Here is a 23,126-nt window from a genome sequence, read left to right as displayed (position 1 = left end):
TCTTTGCTTTAGCAGCCAAAGCGCAATTCTCTTCATCAGATACCTTTGATGAAGATACATTCTCACACTTGATTTTTCTGAGTTTATCCTTGAGTGCCAGGTCGCTATTGCTTTGGAATAACAATCGCAATCCATTGAAAGACATTTCAACTACATTGCTGCAAATTCGAATTCCACCAGCTCAAAAAACTCAACCGCCTCTGATCTAGAATTCGTGAGAACAAAGTATTTATCGTACAGAGATTGACTGTATGGGCTTTTACCGGATATCTCACCTTCCAAAAGAAGGATGAATCCAGAGGCTACTTGGCCCGATTACAGACTTTGCCTGAAGAAATAAAATGTAAACACTTTATGAATAATAGATCTGATGATCAATCCACCTTTGATATCATGTAGAACTTTTTCTACAAATCAGATAGCTCTGATACCAAGTAAAATTTTTGAATAATAAACACTTATTCACATAGATTATCCCGATTATACACTATTACAGAATAAATTCATAATACATAGCCTCCTCTACGTTGATCATCAATTTAGTAGCATCAAAAACAATGAAACATCAATCACATGCACACATTAACACAGTATGTAACCCGGGGAAAGCATACAGCTGAAAACCCCACACTATCTGTATATTATAATGATTGAGAACATGTAACATTACATAGTACAATACTCCTCACAAGTATCTAGCACTATCTCCACTTGTTACACACAATACAACTCAGATCTGATCTCCAAATCTCCTCCGCTGCTTGCCTGCCTCCACTACACAATCTTGCAAGAGAATGAATGAGAATGGCTGATCCAAACTCTTATTTACCTTGTGAAAATCACCCACACTATAAATCACATGAGCACAAGCTATATTTCACTTGGTATTGGCCCACACTACGTAGAGATCATTGGTATAACTCAATCCCATGCATGTGCACAATCTCATGCACAACTGATAGCAATCTCAACCTCTAACACCTGTCTCCACTGAACTGTACATGCACTGAGTTAACTGATGTATTCTTCAGTTGCATTATGAGTTAATAATTAGTGAATTAATTAATAACTAATTCACACAACTCATCACTTAGTCTATTGGCCAGTTAGACTAAATACAACTAGTTCAACTAAGTCAAACTGAACACAACTCCATTAACTGCTCATCCAACTCCACAGAACTCACATGCATGAGTTATAACTGATGTCCTGGATGCAATAGCTCAACTAACTCACAAGAAAAGCATATTTCCTTTTGACAGTTGCATGTGCCACATCTGTAGCTCAAACTGAAGTGCTCCAAGAGGATAAGATCAAGTTTATAGTCTAAATATTATTATGAGACAATAATATTTGACTTTTCTATTTTTGACTAGTAGTCTAAAAATAGACTCTGATCACTCCTGCTGTGATCCAAAAATAGACTTTGCGGCATAATTTGCCTGCAGGCCCACTTAGTGAAGGCGACTCCTTTCCACTAAGCTCCATCATCTTGTTGCATTCTTAACAAGCATTTCTTGTTGCACACTTTTCAACATCTTCTAGGAGGTTTTTAGATGTAGGAGTTTTGAACTTCCTTCAGAATTTTATTTGAAAAGAGGAACTGATCAAGTATTTGAAACCAACTTTCCAATACATAAACTAGACCGGGGATAGACTGAAGCAACATTCATTTACTTCTGCAATTTCAAAGCAAAAGCATTTCAACGGCTACCTGGCTAACTTCAGGCTCCGTCTATAACTATGAAATAAACACTAGTAACAAAAAATTATTCAAGTCCCCAGCAGAGTCGCCAATGATGTTATCACTCAGGTTTTTCCCAAAAGTTGTAAGAAATGGAATACTGCCGAGGTAACCACAGACCAATCTTTTAGATATAGAGTCTAGCCAATCTATATCCAGAGAGGGCTCTCTCTTTATGATTTAGCTTTGTTTTTAAAGGTATTAGGCTAGTTATGAAATTCAAGGGTTTTGTTTTGGGTTTGGGTGGAGAGATTCGATAGAACAATGAGGTAAAATAGAATAGTTCAGTCCATTGGGCATGATGGAGTCAAAGAAACATGCTTTCTGGATTTGGTTTCTTAACAGAGGATGGTTTTACAGAGCAAGGTAGTCAAACAGGGAACAAATGGAGACTTGAAAGTAGATGGAATGGGCTCAAATGGGTGAAGGGCAGTTAAGAATCCTTCACCATATTGAAAGAGGGAAAATGAATGATTATTGAAAAAGAGCAGTTAAGAACTCTTTAGCAAATAATCAACATGAAAGAATCAGGAAACAAGAGCAATTAAGAATTCACTGTTTATTCTAATTCTGAAGAAAACATAGAGAATAATAAAGACTGAATACAGAGTGCAATCAAGCAAATTCTGAAATTAACCTTTTTCTTTATCTTTCAAATTATGAAACACAGATGATATAGTAAACCAGAAAACTGTAAAACACAAGATATAGGGGACTTATTGATCCGGAGGTTGATTCAAGAATTCCGTGACAAGTCCTTTGCTTCAATTCTTCATCCAATAGGCCAGACAACATATGTTTCCAACAGCTCTTTATTCCAAAATATTAGTGTTACAACAAAGTCTAGGAATCCACACACACCACAGACCACCCCCAAACTCTAATGGAGGGGGTCTTTATACAACAAAATATGTACAACCTATATCTCATAACAACTCTAAGATAATATCTATTTTTAACTTAAAATAGTTTACAAGTAACATAGAAGCTGCTCGAGAAAGATAACTGATGTTGTGCTGGAGGCAGGCCTTTAGGGTTCGTCTTGCAGCTGTCTTCTGTAGTAGCTCTGCGCCGACTGCCTGCCTTAACTGTGCATTAATTCTGATGTGATACACCTTAATTGCTCTGATACACTTTGACTTCTGATCTGATACTCTTCAATGTTGATCTGATGTGTCTTTAATTTTGATCTAATATTTCTTTAATGTTGATTTGTTGTGCCTTCAATGCTGAACTGATACACTTTAACTTGTCTTCTGCTAGCAATTTTATTTCTTTCTTCTGCAAGCTCGAAGGTCCTTTTGTTTGGTTTAAACTGTGTTTGTAGAGGAAGAAACTGTAAAATGGTAGGTCGGCAGAGGCCGAGAGCTCATTGCTGGAGTCGTTTTCTAGTCTGGAGGCGGTCAAGAATGAGCTTCAAACACGGTGATTTTACTTTGCAGGAGAGCGCGGAGCGCTGTATGCAGAAAAACATAACAAAAATGACCCTTTTTCCCTTCTTTTTGACAAGAATGAAGCTTGGCGGGAATTTTTTTATTTTAAGGACATAAGATGTCAGCGGAAATACGGGGCAGATGATCTGGAGGTGACATCAACATAGGACGGAGAACGTCAGCAGATGATGTTAGCCAGGGGGTGGTAAGCGGTTTTGCCCGCACCGATTTTGGGGATGGGCGGTATTGGGCTGGAGGCGAGCGATCATGGCGGGAGCGCGACGCGTGTCCTTGGTACAATGGAAAAACCACTGGTTCCCCGCGCGTTAATGTTTGGCAGTTATGGTGGTCGTGAAATGAATGCGGACCGTCGGATGGTGGATCGGTTGATCGGACGGCGGATGCACATGGAATATGGCGGAGGTTTAGCAGCGGGCCCAGCCTATAATAAAACAATGTTTTTAATGCATCGGGGCTGTTTTCATTAGTTCGAGGCTTGGTTTTAATTAACCCGGGCGGTTAATTAATCCTTTGAGCATGCGGGGGAGGTTCTTAATAAGTTCCAAATGAACTTATTAATCCACTTTTGTACAGTGACTATGGTTATAGTTTAACCGGGGTAGGGATATATAAAAATCGGGGTTTTGATTATATTTACATAATACGGGGAAGGGTGATAAATCGGGATTTAAATAATATAAATTAAAGTTAATATGAATTTTGAAGTGGAAAGCGCTAAGTTATCTGGTTAAAAACTTAGGCTAAAAGGGAAAAGTGGTTTTATATGAGAAATATGGCTATTCCCCTAAGTAAAGCAGATTTTTACTTAGGCAATCATTTTGAAATGGAATGAGTGATTTTAGTGATATTAAACAGATCTTAATACCTTTGGGGAAGTTAGTGAATGATTTAGAGAAAAGTGTGAAGGGGAGTTAGTTATGTAATCTTGCCTCGCTTGATCTGCATCAAATGTAAAGTCCGCCATGGCACTTGTGAAAGGAGTGAAAGTTAACATATTTTTAGAGAAAAAAATCTATCACAAGTCTCATTCTGCAACACCAATCTACCTACCCTGCCTACTTTGCCTAGCATTTTTTCTTCTCTTTACTTGGGTGCACTTGGACTAGCAAACCCTCATCAACTTTTCTTTTCTTTGCATGGTAAGCTTACCTAAGTCTGCACTTATTATGTCCAAGGACACAGATTAAACTATTGAGCTCCTTTGCTTCTCTACCTATCTACTTATCTGCTAAGATTAAACAGTTTGGCATATTTTTATTCTCTATCTCTAAAACATGAAATTCAAACATGAACTAGCCAAGATTAAGCTGTTTGGCCATTCATCAATTGTGGCATAAAATTCAACAAGCTGCACACAATGCTTTCTTTACAGAAAAATAAAAAAGTACTGGCTTTTTGGACTTGCACACTTTCCTGGTCTATTTTTGTTTGGGGTTCATTTCTTTTCATTTTTTCTTTTGACCATTTTATTCTTTTTACCCTTTGATTTTTCTTTTAGGGCATACCCTCTTTACATTTTTTACATTTTTTGATTTTTTGGTAATATGGAAACCTTTGCAATAAGGAAAAGGATGAACATATTACAAATCTCAACCAATCAATCATGAAATATGACGCCTATTGGTATAGGAGTATAACACCGAGCTTCAGTTAATGGGAGGGAGAAGCTACTAGAGTGGGAGCGATTATGGCTTGACTTGTTACTGGAAGAGATTCAGCGAAACACCAGAGACGGATCCTCATAAAATCATGATGATGAGGAGAATTGTGCCTTAGCTGTTAAGGCAAAGAAAGGTAAGGGGAAGTCATCCCATTTCAAATTAGATTCTTGTCAGGGTGGAAAGAAGAAGGACATGTCAAGAATCAAGTGTTTTCATTGTCACGAGCTGGGACAATTTACCATAAAGTGTCTGCACAAGAAGTCTGGTAAGAAGCCCTGAGGAGGAGTGGCAGGTGAAGCTCTTTCTTCACAATTCAAACTGGATTTTACCTTCATCACTTGCATGGTGGCATCGATGATGGGTAGTGTGTGGTACCTGGATAGTGGAGCTTCATTCCATATGACTGGTAACAAAGAGATCTTTAGAAACTTGGAGGATAAGGATCTCCATATGTATATTGAGATGGGTGATGATGGGAGGTATAGCACAACCGACATTGGTACTGTTATCTTTCAGAGGGAGTCTGGTTCTCCCCTCACTTTGATTGATGTCATGTATGTTCCATTTTTGAAGAAGAACTTGGCTTTTGTTGCCATGTTGGAGGATAGGGCTATGATGTGATATTTAGTAAGGGAAAGGCTTTCCTTCGTCACATAGCCACATGACAGATGAAGCAGATAGGGGTTCAAGTGAAGAATCTTCACAAATTGGAGGTAGAAGACTCTGTTTCTTTGAGCACTAAAACAAAGAAGGTGCAGATTCGAGACATTAGTGAGTTGTGGCATAGAAGATTTGGTCACCTGCACCACAGAGCTTTGAATATCATGCAAAAAATTTCTACAGGACTTCCCAAGGGTACACTAGAGCAGAGAGACACATGCAAAGGGTGTACAATGGGTAAGTACACCAAAACTTCCTTTCATGACAAAGACAGTCGAGCACAAGAGATCCTTGATCGAGTTCACTCAGATGTGTGTGGACCATTCTCGAAAGCATCCACAGAAATGCATAGGTATTTTTAATATTTATTTATGATTTTTCTCGCAAGTGTTGGATTTTTTTCATGTAGAATAAAGATCAAACGTTCACTAAGTTTTGTGAATTTAAAGCACTTGTCAAGAAAGATACTAGAAGGAAAGTTAAATCTCTCAGTGTTGAAAAATCAGAAAGGAAGTAAATATTTTCTCGATATTGATAATTACTTGTGATGTTACTTATTATTACAATTCTTTATATCTTATTTATTTAGTTCATCGAAAAATTACGAAAAGAAGCAACACATAAAACAATGGACACAAGATGTAGGCACATGCCAGGGAAAAACCCCCCTCAAGGGGAAAACCCAGTCAAAGTAATTCTTCCTCTCAATAATGTTCCTTGAGATTCTTCACCCTAGACCTTGACTAGACCTTCCCTCCACACCAAGTCAGCTTCCAAAAGATTGATCTCTTCCCACCAACTTCGACTATGCAACAACTTGCAGCAGCTCGCAGCTCGCAGCTTTCGACAACAATCCAACTTGGAAGAATTCGTTATCCCAATACAGAGCACCAAACATAGTGAGACCACCACCAAAATTTCATTTTTTCTCTTCTCCTTATACTCCCCCAAACTCACATTCACTTCAACTTCCTAGCAACATACTTTCCTAGCTATCCACTTCATACTTCTGCCCAACAACAAGATTTTTGAACTTCTGCCCAGTAGATGAGAAGATGAGAAGTGATTCTCAAAATGAACTCGTAATCCTTCTTTTTATAGGCTTATTGTGGGGTAGAATGGGTCCTTAGGCCGACTTGATTTTCTCTTAGGCCGACATGGTGTGGAGGTTACATAATTCATATTTGACTCAATACTTAACCGATTTACATGATTCAAAAGCCTAAGAAGGGTCTCTTTAAATTTACAATAATTCTATAGACCCAAAATAAATCCTAGAAGTCCTCAATGGGGAATTTTACCTAAAATATGGTGACCCAAAAATGAAACCTATGCTTTAATAAGTCACAATAATAATAATAAATATTTTCTTTATTCTTTTTACAAATACATTACATAATGACTAAATACATTATTGAAGACCGAACATAGTTACTTTTTCCAACACTCCCTCTTAACTAGGGAGGTATTCATAATGTACATATACAATGGAAGATCTCAAACTATATGAACCATGAAGAAATTTGAGGCACCACAATGCCATGGACTAGATTCCTGACCAGGGAAATATATCCAACCAATCATTCAACAATTTAGGCACCGCAATGCCATGGACTAGATTCATGACCAGGGAAATCTATCCAACCAGTCATTCAACAATTTAGGAACCACAATTCCATGGACTATATTCTTAACCATGGAAATATATCCAGTTAGGACTAAGGTAGACTCAAGCTTTCAACCCCTCTAAGTACCATCAAGCTTACTTGCTAACAACCAACCCAAAAATCCCAGGTGTGTGCCAGATATCAATAATCAACACCAACTTTCGAACTTCGGGGTCTTAGACATCAACACAAAGCGTCAGCTAGTTGTCTCCCGAGGAAATGCTTCACTCACAAAGCCTCAACACCCCTTGATCAATCAAATCAAGAATAACCAATCTCTCTTAATCAAACTGATTGGTAACCAACATTCTTTCCTTCGAGAGATTCACTTGTACAAACACAACCCAAATCAATAACATACTTTCACATGTACATAATCAAATATAAACCTCCGAGGTCTTCTAGGAAACAAATTTTGCTTCTCAATTTTCATAGTAGGACTATTAACTGAATATTTTACAGAAGATTCCTCAATCATACATTTTTCTTCCTACTTTATATCCAGAAACATATTCTCTAGTCGGATCCTACTTTTCTACTTTCAGTATTACTTCAAAATGCATTCTCCAATCTCCTTTTTCCTGTTCATGGTCTTCACTCAGACTTACAGCTATTTGTCCTAGTCTAGTGCATGACACATGAAGCAGAGAACCATATCTGTATCCCCCTCTCAACCAGGAAGCACCTCTTTAGGGAGATCTCTTCTATTCATGGTTCCTCCAGGAGATCATCTTCTTCTTTTCAACATCGAAGAATTTTTCATGGCGTCCAACCATTTCATCAGAGTTATTATCATTCCCATCATTCTCATCACATCTTCACCAAGTTGAAGATTGTGTATTTGAACAGCTTAAATAGAAAGTACAACCAAAACTATAGAAGCATGATGTTAGCCATATCAGAATCATAGAATAATTTCAACTTTATTCATATCAGATACCTAGACTTAATTATAAACAAGAGATATATTCTCTTCAACATCTTTCTAGGGACTTTATGCACCCTAGAATCCTTCATAAGATCATTCATTCCATCTAGGGTTTCAATGTGTCTTCCAAAGGTATAGCATACCTTAATACAACATATAGAAAACCTTAGAAACAATTCAAAAGAAATATATATCTTCAAAGCATCTAACAACCTTTCAAAATACATATGTCAGATTTCTCATCGGGAATTCATATAAATCCTAGATTTCATACAAACAAATTAATCAAAGTCAATCACAACTTAGTCATCAACCTGTTGTGGCCACCAACAACCCCCCTCCTTATTTAGTATTAGCAATAACACTAGATAAGTGGGGACCCTTAGTAAAAAATTCAAAAAATTTAATTAAAACTCATGTATTATACTCCTTAAGAAAATATCGCATCGTGCGAAAAAGGTAGGACATTTCCTTGTGAGTAGAATGATAAATTGCGAGAATGCGATGCGAAATCCATCGCATCGCATGCATTAAGAAATACTCATAAACGAAAACTTTAAGAAATCGCTGACGGCCGATATGCGACATCGCATATCACAACATCGCAAAAACAACACATAACTATTTAACAAATTGTAACGAATTGCGATCTTGCGATAATGCGATAATGCGATCGGCGATCTTGCGATCACGCGAAACAACAACCTGCAATCCTGTGATCGGCGTGATCGGCTAACCCTGCGATAACACATATTGATAAAATGCGATAACGTGATGATGCGATGCTGCGATGCGAATCGCAAAGATCGTCCATCGCAGATTTTCCCCGGCTCAACATTCAAGAAAAATTGAATACACGCGTTAATAAAAATTAATGAATGTACGCCAAGTGTTAATGAAAGACAATTTTGTGTTTTTCGAAGAGTTAGTTCACGTCAGGTGGCATGTTTTTGTACATCCGTAGAGCTCAGAGCTTTCTTGTCAATTTTTATTATCATTACGCTCTCCTTATGTGTGAACTGCAGGAATGGAAGACAGAAACAATATGAAGCAATGTGCAGGGAGCGATTAAGGAAAAAGGTAAAGCTTCAATGCTCGGAAGCAGAGAAAAAATGCCCTCATGAATGGATGCCGCATGCAACAGAGCTGCAAATTTCAGAGTGCTACTGAGCTATTCATTGCAAATCTATCAGTCAGAGCCATGGTTCAATGAATGGTTGAACAATGCTGATATCAACAGGCAATTTAACACTCAAGGGTAGAAGTTCACAAAAGCAGTATGTTTGCAAAATTTTAAAGCTTATACCCGGTGAAGGAAAGGCGCTAAAGGCGAAAAACGCACCAGAAAGGCCCGGATCAAAGAACGGAGGCAGTTTTCGATGCGCGCTTAGCGCTAATCGCGCATCGCTAAGAAAATTGCTCAAAAAGCAAAGTCCTTAACTGCTTAGTCACTCGTAAGCCTGGAAACGCAAGAAATCGAAGGCAGAGGCAATTTAAGGGTTAACCAAGTGGAATTTGAGTTATTACTGAGCATACACAGTAAATCCACATAGCCAGAAATGATTCTAAAAAACATATCTGCTATTTTGCTGGAAAAAATGGTGCCAGCACTTGTCATTTCTGTTTGTTTAGCTCAACCAAAAGCGGAAGACAGTCAGCCGACTCTACCCAGGCAAATATTGAATGCTCGCAACATTAAGGAGCAAATACAGAAATAGTTAGATATTAGATTTAATTTTTAGAAATAATTTTGCTTAGAAAAAGGGCGATCATTTAAACCATATCCTGAATATGTGTAATTAAGTTATTTAGTTAGTAGTATTTAAACCCTTCTCATGCATTTAGAGAAGGGTCCAGAAATTTATCAAAAACTTGTCCTCAGAACATGCACTTTTGCACCCTCCGAGGAGGTTTTGGTGAATGAATGGATCAAGATTTGTTGATGTTTGCATTTCATATCTGCTACTGATGTTGCACTTTTGTACACTTAGTAGATGTTAGAGCAAGGAGAAATAAATCATTATTGCTTGAAGCTTATGAGTAGGACAAGTCATAAATGGTACTTTTATCTCTTGACAATTTCTGCTTATATGTTAAAGTGATATACAGTTTTTAGTTGTTTATATGTTATTGCATGAATGTTTGAGTTACCATTTGGCACTTTTGTACGGTGGAACTATTTATTTATGTGTAATGTATGAATAGCTTATTATGTGATATGCTGTTCACCTCTGTTTTGCCTAACTTCTTATGCGAAATATTTCATCTTAATTGATTTCCTTTCTTATAATCGCTGAATGATCTTTATTACCAGTTGTTATTTGAAATCTCTTTAGATCGCATAATAGAAGAATTACATCCTGGGTTAGCATAGATTAGATGTGCTGTTTTTATTATATTACCATAGCATAGAATTAGATTAAAGTTTGAATTAGAATAGCTTAGATAGATACTGTTAGATCAGCAACATCCAATTCTACACACACACACCCATAGATTGGGAAACTGGTCCCATTATCCCTAGTCGGACGCGCTATACCAAACGGATAAGGAGCTGCCAACCAAGGTCCGGACCGGGCGGGTATCCCCCTTGTTGTCGACCCGATTTTCGGGGCTTCAACATATTTGGCGCTAGAAGGAGGGCTTGAACTATGAATGGCAAGTACATCCAAATCTGAATACCATTCTGAGAGTAACTCGCCCTCATCATCTCCCCCGACTTCCCCATTACATTTAAATCCAGAGTCAGAAGTCGCTCAAGTATCAACCGCTGCTACCCACCCTGATATTTCAGACCAATCTACCATTGAACCTCCTAAAGTCGAATCCCTGATTCAAAAACTTCAACGATTTTCCATCTCCCCTCAGAGGCCTGATAAATCTCAAGGTAGCGTGACTTCGCAGTACAACCCTGCTCATCCCCTGACCAGGTTAAAGAGTGAAAAGTTTGGCATTCAGCCAACTGAACTACCTCTTCCCACCAGGAAAAGAGCAAGGAAATCACCACAAGAGTCTGACAGTGAGACTCTTTCGTCCGCATCATCCATCTCAACTACTTCACCGCGAAGTCAACCATCCACACCTCCACTCCAGATCATCGTTCATCCGTCCACTGGAACTCCCACAACTCCTCTTCAATAATCTACGATCATAGTATCCTCATCCTCCCAGCCACATGCATCATCTTCTGCACTTTCCTCTGGTAGCAGTTCAACGATGGCCCAGTCTCCATGGAACAACCCTGGGGCAGTCTTAATGCCTGCACCCTTGAGTCAAATACCGGCCCATCCTGAGAAATGGCTGCCCAAATTCAATCCCGAGGTAGGTATGCTAGTAGAAGAACACATAAAATACTTCATGCTTTCCATTAATCTCAACGGGGTTACTAATGAAGATGCTGTTGTTCGGCTTTTTCCCTATACACTGCAAGGGACAGCCGGGTCATGGTACTTTTCATTACCCTCCGGATCCATTACAAGTTGGGAAATCTTCCAGGATCAATTCCTAACCAAGTTTGGTGATGACAGATCAACGGAAATGTTAATCGATGACCTATCCAATATTAAAGCCGAAGCTAGAGAACCTATTAAGAATTTCAATTTACGGTTCAACAAAATTTTCAACAAAATTCCTACTGCTTCTCAGCCCAGCGAAGAAGTACGATGCGAATGGTATATTACCGCTCTACCATCGAACATAGCCATCTTCGTGGACAGGGCAAATAAAACAACCTTAGCTGAAAACATGAAAGAGGCGATAGCAGTAGAAAAACGAATAATAGCCCTGGAAAAGAGATCCGCGATAGAGGAACGTAAGTCTAAAAAAGTCACCTTCAAGGAAGACTCCAAGAAGAAACAGCCAAAAGATCCTTTTGATTTAGAAGGATTGCAGAAAGTTCTAAAGACCATGTCCAATGAGATGGTCGACATAAAAAAGCAAGTAGCGGAAACTTCTTCGAAAAAGCCCTACAGAGCTTTTAAAAGAGGTCCTTCAACGGATGCAAAGCCACCCAATGCCATATCAAATGCTGAATCCGAGGAAGAGGAAGAGGAAATTGCCACTGAAGGGCATACCGATGACGAAGAAGTTGTGGAATTACAAGGAATGTGGGACTTCATCCTCCCACAAGAGGAAGATCAAGAAGTATTTCCAGTTAGCACATGAAGTAAAAATCAGCTTGATCCTCCCCAAACTACCCCTAAGCAAAAGAGCGCAAGCTCTGCAACAAAAGATAAAGTCGCAACAAAGAAAACGACATCCAAAGCGACTCAAACTAGCCCAGTCCAAGAAGATGAGATGACTCTATCAAAAACACTGATAGTGTCGGATGAAATGGAGTACAATATTATTGATGACATGAAAAAGACTAGGGCTAATATCACCCTGTATGAACTGAGCAAATTGAAACATCAACAGAAGATAATGATGAAAGAATTACATGCCGTGCCAATTGCACCTTTGCCTACTGCTGTACTTTCTCAAGCTTCCCACAACATGGGAAGACCTCCAACGAAAGCGATCAGTAAGATTGACCCAAATGACATCGCCTTGATTGGAGGAAGATCAAGATCTCACACTCTCCCGTTTCTCCTTACTTATGAAATCTTCAATAAAAATGTGCACAATTGTTTAGTAGATTCTGGTGCTTCATCGAATATTTTACCCAAATCTATATGTGCCAAATTAAATGTTCAACCACAGAAATCCGCAGTGCGCATAGTTCAGCTCGATCGATCTCAAGTCGAAGTGATCGGCGAACTAAATCAAGTAACCATAAGATTGTCATCCAACCCGAAGGTATGTCAGGTTATTGATATTCTAGTTGCTGACATCCCAGAATTCTATGGCTTAATTCTTAGTAGGTATTGGTCAGAGAAACTCCATGGATACTTCGCAACTGATTGATCGCACATGTGGCTGCCCTACAACGGTAAACCGAATCAAATAAAAGTTGAACGAGAGTTACACCAGAAGTACATAGTAACGGAGTTAGAGGGAGAAAATGAACCGGTAGCGTATAACAACAGTATCATTGGCAATTACTCGGTAGATTCCTTCCTCGGCAATTTCAATGCTCATGCATCACCTTATTTAGAAAATTCTGTTTTGTCCCAAGTTGAGAATTTTTCTCGAACTGATAGTTCGAAATGTATTAATTTTTTAGATAAACCTGTAAATACATCTTTGTTTTGGAAATTATTTTTTGATGGCTCTAGATCTAAGGAAGGAGCAGGAGCAGGATGCGTTCTGATTAGTCCAGAAGGAGAAAAGATCATGCTCACATGCAGACTCAAATTTGATTGCACAAACAATACAGTAGAATACGAGGCTTTGGTTCAAGGCCTGTACAAAGCAATCGGGTTAAATGTCAAGTATCTTCAAGTTTTTGGAGACTCTGAGATTGTGGTTAAGCAGGTATGTAACACTATACATTGCTTATCAGGTCACTTAAAACACTATCAATCTTTAGTACAAGATCTGACTGAGCATTTCATAGCGTTTAATATTTCTTCAATCCCCAAACTCCAAAACGCAAGTGCAGACCTTTTGGCTAACGTAGCTTCTAAGCTTATTCCCTCCGAAGATCTTAGTCCAGATAGATTCTCAATAGAATTAATCTTTAGACCATCCATTCCTGACAACATCACAAATTGGAGAGTATTCAATGATGATCCAGATATCGTAAATTTCCTCACATCTGAAGGATCCTACTCTAATCAAATAATCGACGAAGACCAGCACGATCAACAATTGCAACAAAATATCACTAATAATGCTATACCAAAGTCGGTGGTTAAGTTAGAAGACTTATACGATTTGAAAGATCGGTTTAAGAGGTCTACCAATTCAAAACTCTACAACTCAACTTTGAACTACGAATTAGTAAACCTAGGGACTGATGCTAAACCAAAAAAAGTTAATCTAGGCCTCGGCCTGGCCCCTGAAGAGAAACTAGCGTATATTCATCTTTTGAGACAATATAAAAATGTTTTTTCCTGGAATTATGATGAGCTGAAAACATACGACACTTCTATCATCTAGCATACTATTCCTATGATTGATAACGAAAAACCTGTCCAACAAAAACTAAGAAATATCCACCCCAATTTAGAAAATCAGATAAAAACCGAGCTCAACAAGTTACTGATAGCTAGGATAATCTTTCCCATTAGACATTCCAAATGGGTCTCCAATATGGTACCCGTTAGAAAGAAAAATGGAGACATTAGGATTTGCATTGACTTTCGGAATCTTAACAAGGTCTGTCAAAAAGACAATTTTCCTCTTCCACCTATGGAGCAAATACTGCAGGCGGTGGCAGGTTCAGAACTAATGTCTTTCTTGGATGGATTTTCAGGGTACAATCAAGTGTTGGTACATCCTGATGATCAGTTGAAAACCACATTCAGAACTAAATGGGGCACATATGCATATCGGAAGATGCCATTTGGTTTGATTAATGCTGGTGCTACATTTCAGAGAGCCATGGACATCGCATTCAAAGGTTTAGTCAATAAATCTGTAGTAATTTATTTGGATGATATAACAGTGTACTCCAAGAAGCGAAGCGACCATCTCAAAGACCTGAAACAAATCTTTCAACGCTGTCTAAGGTATGGAATTTCACTTAACCCAAAGAAATATTTTTTCGCATTAAGTGAAGGGAAACTTCTAGGATTCATAGTGTCAAAGTCCGGTATTCACATTGATCCCGACAGAATCAAAGAAATTTCTGAAATATCCCTACCCCATAACAAAAAATCCATGCAATCTTTCCTTGGTCAAATCAATTTTGTAAAGAGATTCGTTCCAGATTTTTCGCGAATCGTGTCTCCTTTGCAGACCATGATTAAAAACAATTCAAATTTTAAATGGGGTCAAGCTGAACATGAAGCATTCAACCTGATCAAGCAAGCTATTATTAATGCTCCATCTTTAGCAACCCCGAATTTTTCAGAATCTTTTATTTTATACACATTTGCCTCAGATAAGTCATATGCTGCGATACTAACTCAAGCGAATCAAGAAAAAGCGGAAGCTCCAATTGCATTTTTTAGCTCAAATTTACAAGGCGCTGAACTCAATTATTCTGACGTGGAGAAACAGGGTTATGCTGTTTTCAAAGCGGTCAAATACTTCAGACCTTTCTTACTTAAAACCCATATTAAGATCATAGTACCGTTTCCAGTGGTAAGGAATCTTCTAGTGCAGAAGGATGTGGGTGAAAAAAGGGCCAATTGGGTTACTCCCTTACAGGAATACGACCTTGAGATAAAACCAGCAAACATTGTAAGAGGTCAAGGCTTCTGCAAAATGCTGGCCGGAGCATCGCAAATTTTTGAAACTCCATTTGAAGAGGTACAAATGGGTGAGGTAAGCCTAAACGAAGCAGAATGATTATATGATGATATCATTTATTATCTTAGGAACGGGTATGCTCCTTCACACCTTGATCATACTAAGAAAAGAGCTCTAAGATTGAAAACTAAACAATATCAGCTCATAAATGATATTCTTTTCAGAAAAAATTATGATTATTTTCTTCTTAGGTGTCTTGAAAAAACTGAAGCTAAAAAAGTTTTGCAGGAACTCCATGATGGGCCAGTAGGCGGACACTATGTTGGAGATGCTACTGCACATAAAATCTTACGCGCAGGATATTATTGGCCCACACTGTTCAAAGACTCACATAGTTACGTGAGAAGATGTCAAGTCTGCCAAACTACTGCTGGGAGAAAAAAGAAGCCGTCCCTGCCACTACATCCGGTAAAAATCGAGCAACCTTTCAATCAGTGGGGCTTGGACATAATAGGTGAGATCGTTCCTCACTCTTCTAAGCAGCATAGGTACATCCTCACGGCAACAGATTATTTCACAAAATGGGTAGAATCAGTTCCGCTCAAGACAGCTAATTCTGAAAATATTATTGAGTTCATAGATCAATTTATAATCACTAGGTTTGGATTGCCATCTACTTTAATGTTTGACAATGCATCATACTTTTCTGGAAATGCAATGACTGATTTTGCACTTAAAAGAGGATTCAAACTTAAATATTCGGCCAATTACTATCCGCAAGGTAATGGGTTAGCTGAGTCAACAAATAAAAACCTAATTAGGATTATTAAAAGAATAGTTGACCAGAATCAAAAGAATTGGCACAAAGCTTTGGTATATGATTTATGGGCAGATAGGATAATGCAAAAAGCTTCAATCGGCACTTCTCCCTTTAATTTAGTTTATGGGAAAGAAGTGGTTCTTCCAACTCACTTAGCCATTCCCTCTTTGTCTTTAGTATAGTACATTGATGAAGTACCAACTTCCTCCTTACAACTAAGACAAATGGAAATAATTAAATTAGAAGAACAACGAGAACAAGCTAAGAAAACGCATGCTCAGCATCAAGCGCTTGTAAAAGCCTCTTTTGATTCAAACATAATGACCAGAAAAGATTTTCAGATGGGAGATTTAGTTTTAAAGTGGGATAAGGCTCATGAAGAAAAGGGCAAACACACAAAATTTCAAAGGATGTGGCTTGGTCCTTTTCAGATTGTTGAAGTCATAGGTCCATCAACATTTGTGTTACAGGATTTAGCAGGTAGGAGGGATCCTTTGCCTGTTAATGGAAAAATTCTCAAGAAATATTTTCCATAGAAGATTATTCTTCAATTTTTTTTGTAGAATAATTTTTCTTTTCATAATAAAACTAGTTGTGAGTGGTTACATCAGGAATTTACGAAAAAGACACCAATTCTCTTTCAGATTTTGAGCTTTTTGCTTGTATAAATAGCAAATCTTTTGGAAAATTGGTCTTTATTATTGACAGATACAGTTAAAAACTTTAGCCTAGATATGATACGAGTTTCAGCTTCAAGGAATTTGATGAAAGCAACCTTTAGTGAAGAAATAGTTTTATATCAGCACAATGAAAGGTATCAATAACAAAATAAAGCTTCTCTGTAGAACAGTTGTTTCCAAAAAACTATATTATTGTCGTCAAGGGCCGTCTTAAGGAAACAATGGCTTCCTCCCTGCTAAAGGAGAATCGCAGCTTCCAGAGGGATAATCCAAGGATACACTATATCTTGAAGAATAAGAGGTCTCATCATGAGCCGGCTTATCATGATCACAGATATCATAACTTGCTGACTTTGCCAATACTGTCTACCACAACAGGGCAATGACTCAAGATTGTTGCAATCAAAAGACAAGGGGTCTCATCACGAGCCAGCTTGTTTAGCAAAGTTATGAATCAAGTGAGTGACTGTGTCATAATTTGGCTACCAAACCAAGACATTGTTCTTTAAGAATAAAAAGAAAGTCAAAGCAATAAGTGTAAATATGGATTTTTCTTTGAAAGTTGTAGGTCACCTTAAGTAGGATACAAGATCATTACTGGGTAACAGGTAACCCTGTCGAGGCTATAAACGCCTGCTGGCAGCAGAGGCTCTACCTACAACAAATGAGCATATTTAAAAACTGGTTTACAGAGGAGACTTTATTTTATCTTTACAAGACCAAGTAATGACTGATGTAAATACAAGGACTAGCCTAAGGAAGCAAATAATTAGAATGAAAAGAGGTTGAAACAAAATATCATTGACAGTTTAAAGCATAATGTACTCTATCTGTCCATAACAAAGTTTAATTTTCTGAAAATTTTTCTGTTTTGGAAGTTTGGAAAATTCAATAGGAAAACAGAGATAACTGGTTCTTCCAAGTGAATCGCCAATTGTTGTGGCCACCAACAACCCCCCTCCTTATTTAGTATTAGCAATAACACTAGATAAGTGGGGACCCTTAGTAAAAAATTCAAAAAATTTAATTAAAACTCATGTATTATACTCCTTAAGAAAATATCGCATCGCGCGAAAAAGATAGGACATTTCCTTGTGAGTAGAATGATAAATTGCGAGAATGCGACGCAAAATCCATCGCATCGCATGCATTAAGAAACGCTCATAAACGAAAACTTTAAGAAATCGCCGACGACCGATATGCGACATCGCATATCGCAACATCGCAAAAACAACACATAACTATTTAACAAATTGTAACGAATTGCGATCTTGCGATAATGCGATAATGCGATCGGCGATCTTGCGATCGCGCGAAACAACAACCTGCAATCCTGCGATCAGCGTGATCGGCTAACCCTGCGATAACACATATTGATAAAATGCGATAATGCGATGATGCGATGCTGTGATGCGAATCGCAAAGATCGTCCATCGCAGATTTTCCCCGGCTCAACATTCAAGAAAAATTGAATACGCGCATTAATAAAAATTAATGAATGTACGCCAAGTGTTAATGAAAGACAGTTTTGTGTTTTTCGAAGAGTTAGTTCACGTAAGGTGGCATGCTTTTGTACATCCATAGAGCTTAGAGCTTTCTTGTCAATTTTTATTATCATTACGCTTTCCTTATGTGTGAACTGCAGGAATGGAAGACAGAAACAATATGAAGCAATGTGCAGGGAGCGATTAAGGAAAAAGGTAAAGCTTCAATGCTCGGAAGCAGAGAAAAAATGCCCTCATGAACGGATGCCGCATGCAACAGAGCCGCAAATTTCAGAGTGCTACTGAGCTATTCATTGTAGATCTATCAGTCAGAGCCATGGTTCAATGAATGGTTGAACAATGCTGATATCAACAGGCGATTTAACACTCAAGGGTAGAAGTTCACAAAAGCAGTATGTTTGCAAAATTTTAAAGCTTATACCCGGTGAAGGAAAGGCGCTAAAGGCAAAAGACGCACCAGAAAGGCCCGGATCAAAGAACGGAGGCAGTTTTCGATGCGCACTTAGTGCTAATCGCGCATCACTGAGAAAATTGCTCAAAAAGCAAAGTCCTTAACTTCTTAGTCACTCGTAAGCCCGGAAACGCAAGAAATCGAAGGCAGAGGCAATTTAAGGGTTAACCAAGTGGAATTTGAGTTATTACTGAGCATACACAGTAAATCCACATAGCCAGAAATGATTCTAAAAAACATATCTGCTATTTTGCTGGAAAAAATGGTGCCAACACTTGTCATTTCTGTTTGTTTAGCTCAACCAAAAGCGGAAGACAGTCAGCCGACTCTACCCAGGCAAATATTGAATGCTCGCAACATTAAGGAGCAAATACATAAATAGTTAGATATTAGATTTAATTTTTATAAATAATTTTACTTAGAAAAAGGGCGGTCATTTAAACCGTATCCTGAATATGTGTAATTAAGTTATTTAGTTAGTAGTATTTAAACCCTTCTCATGCATTTAGAGAAGGGTCCAGAAATTTATCAAAAACTTGTCCTTAGAACATGCACTTTTGCACCCTCCGAGGAGGTTTTGGTGAATGAATGATTTGTTGATGTTTGCATTTGATATCTGCTACTGATGTTGCACTTCTGTACTCTTAGTAGATGTTAGAGCAAGGAGAAATAAATCATTATTGCTTGAAGCTTATGAGTAGGACCAGTCATAAATGGTACTTTTATCTCTTGACCATTTCTGCTTATATGTTAAAGTGATATACAATTTTTAGTTGTTTATATGTTATTGCATGAATGTTTGAGTTACCATTTGGCACTTTTGTACGGTGGAACTATTTATTTATGTGTAATGTATGAATAGCTTATTATGTGATATGTTGTTCACAATTGTTTTGCCTAACTTCTTATGCGAAATAGTTCATCTTAATTGATTTCCTTTCTTATAATCGCTGAATGATCTTTATTACCAGTTGTTATTTGAAATATCTTTAGATCACATAATAGAAGAATTACATCCCGGGTTAGCATAGATTAGATGTGCTGTTTTTATTAGATTACCATAGCATAGAATTAGATTAAAGTTTGAATTAGAATAGCTTAGATAGCTACTGTTAGATCAACAACATCCAATTCTACACACACACATCCATAGATTGGGAAACTGGTCCCATTATCCCCAATCGGACGCGCTATACCAAACGGATAAGGAGCTGCCAACCAAGGTCCGGACCGGGCGGGTATCCCCCTTGTTGTCGCCCTGATTTTCGGGGCTTCAACACAACCTAACCAACTTTAACTAGGGTTACTTCCAAGCCCCTAGATTTTCAATCAACCATCAATCAATCATTAACATGATCAACTACTACTAAGGTTACTTACAAACCCTAGATTTCCATTTTCACAAATTCAACAATCTCTTTCACAAATCTCATATGTTCATCAAATATTTCTAGTTCAACTAAGGCTCAATTCCAAAACCTTGAATTTCCAATCTCAACAATAATTTCATGCATAAATATCAGATTGTTATATTCACACATACTAAACAACTTTTAACTTCAATAGGGTTTAGCTATAACACCATATATTTCGAAACATCAACATCCTAGAATCTCAGACAAGGATTTCATTAAATCTTAAGACTCATGACCATCAATGACTAGGTCATCACACATATCTAGGAATTCATCACCATGCATAAGAATATCATATGTAGATAACATAAATACATCTAACCTAGGCCAAGCTAGGGATTCAAACAAAAAGGACATATCTATATATGCCTAGATTTTATTATCATGCAAAGACATTTCATATCATGTGTTAGTCAAACCCAACTTCTTAACAATATCAAATAAGAGTTAGACACACAATCATTTGATTATACTAGGGTTTGACCAGACAATACACACATACCAAGTAAATCAATTCTAAGACAATATAAGGGTCTTGCTCACACATTCCACCAAACCCTAATGAATTAGAGTTCCAATGTAGAACACATATTCCACCAAACCCCAATGAACTAGGGTTCCAATGTAGAAACATAGCAAACTCTATATTTCCATAAATTCAAAGGTTCCAGGATTTTAGATCTTATCATTCCATCCTAACAAGTTAGGATTTTATGATCATACCAAAATTCCAAACATGAAATCATCAATAAAGACTAGCATTTCACAATATCCCTAATCAGCTTAGGGTTTCAAACATTCACAATAGCATACCCTTTGGTTAGGGTTTTCCAGAACCTGTGTAGGGTTATACCAAATCAAATAAGAGTGGGTTGGTAGATTTATCAAGAGATGAATCACCCAAACAAGAATCACTAGGATTCAATATTTCTGGTCATAACAAGGTTGGTAATAGATCATCAAATGAATAATCCTTTCAATCAATCAATTCAAAGCATACCTTTGTTTCTTGACTAACCTTGTCTTCAGAGATCCTCCTTCTTGCGGATGTTTTCCTTAATCAAGGAAATAGAGGGAGAATGTTGATTATTATCTAACATAATCAAAACTAAATGAGTACATGAACCCAAAACTGAAAATACATAGGATACTTATCTTAGGTAGTTGTTGGAAGCTTCCTCCAAATCTAGAGGGATACTTGCAAACTTATAGAAATAATAAAAATGTATTTTTCCTATAAATTCTAAACACACACACACACACACACACACACACACAAAACTATAGGAAAAGGACTTAATAATGTAATTCCATAATGTCGGGTTCTTCAGGTTTGGTTTTCTTTAAGTCTTCTTCTTCAGCAAATTTGGCTTGATCTCTTCCTCTCTTCTTGTTTCTCGGATTCTCGGGACAATCACTTTTATAGTGACCCTTTTTATGACATTGATAACACTCTATCTTAGACATGTCAACTTTCTTCCTTGGTCCCTTAGATTTCTTTCCTTTATGATGGTCAACATTAGAATTTTATACTTCTTTGGGATTGACAACCATAGAGATACTTAATTCTTATTAACTACATGCAGCCCATAATTCTTCAAAGGTGGGAGCTACTTTCTAACTGTTGAGACCTAAAGAAAATACACTCTAAGAGGGTGGAAATCCTAATATAGCAGTGATCACCAATTATTTGTCCTAAATAATCTCATCGATGGCTAAAATATCATCCCTGAGTCTAGCTATCTTTACAAAGAAGGTTGCAACAATATCTTCTTTAGTCATGTTTATATTCCTCAACTCATTCTTTAAACTCACTGCTTGACCAATGTTCTTAATAGTGAATAACTTCGACAAGGCTTCATACATCCCCTGAGCATGATCGATGTTAGCTATGAATGGGACAAGATTATCTTTTATCCCTTCTACCATTAAAGTCATAGCCACCAATTCTAAATCTCTAAATTTTGCTTTGTTGGAATCATTGGCTTTTTCGGTAGGCTTCTTTATATTTCCTTTTATCAAATCTAGCACCTTATTCTTCTCGACTATTAGGTCAATCCTCTTCTTCCAAGATCTAAAGTTAGATGCTCCTCCAAGCTTGTTCTCACCCTTGATAGAGTTAGACATCTTCCTTGAATATGATAGATTTCTTCCCTGAGATAGTGCCTATGAATGAATCTGCATTTTTCTTCTTTCTTCACCAATGCTCTGATACCATGTTGGAAAATCAGAAAGGAAGTAAATATTTTATCGATATTGATAATTACTTTTGATGTTACTTATTATTACTATTCTTTATATCTTCTTTCTTTAGTTCATCAAGAAATTACCAAAAGTAGTAGCACAGAAAACAATGGACACAAGATGTAGGCACATGCTAAGGAAAACGCCCCCCCCCCGAGGGGAAAAACCAGTCAAACTAATTCTTCCTTTCAATAGTATTCCTTGAGACTCTTCACCCTAGACCTTGACTAGAGCTTCCCTCCATACCAAGTAAGCCTCCAAAAGATTGATCTCTTCCGAGCAAATTCAACTATGCAACAACTTGCAGTAGCTCACAGCTTTTGGTAGCAGTCCAACTTAGAAGACTTCATTCTCCCAATATAGAGCACGAAACAAAGTGAGACCACCACTAGAATTTTTATTTTTCTCTTCTCCTTAGAATCCCCCAAACTTGAATTCACTTTGGCTTCCCAACAACAAACTTTCCCAGCTATCCACTTCGCACTTCTGCCTAGCAATAGGATATTCACACTTTTGCCTAGTAGATGAGAAGATGAGAAGTGATGCTCCAAATGAATTCGCAGTCCTTCCTTTTATAGGCATCTTATGGGGTAAAATG

Source organism: Pinus tabuliformis, chromosome 5_2, assembly GCF_031772625.1.
Source record: "Pinus tabuliformis cultivar Carrire ecotype Pingquan chromosome 5_2, CPIR1, whole genome shotgun sequence".
NCBI lineage: Eukaryota > Viridiplantae > Streptophyta > Pinopsida > Pinales > Pinaceae > Pinus > Pinus tabuliformis.
The sequence above is the reverse complement of the archived record's forward strand: the minus strand, read 5'-3'. Positions refer to the sequence as shown.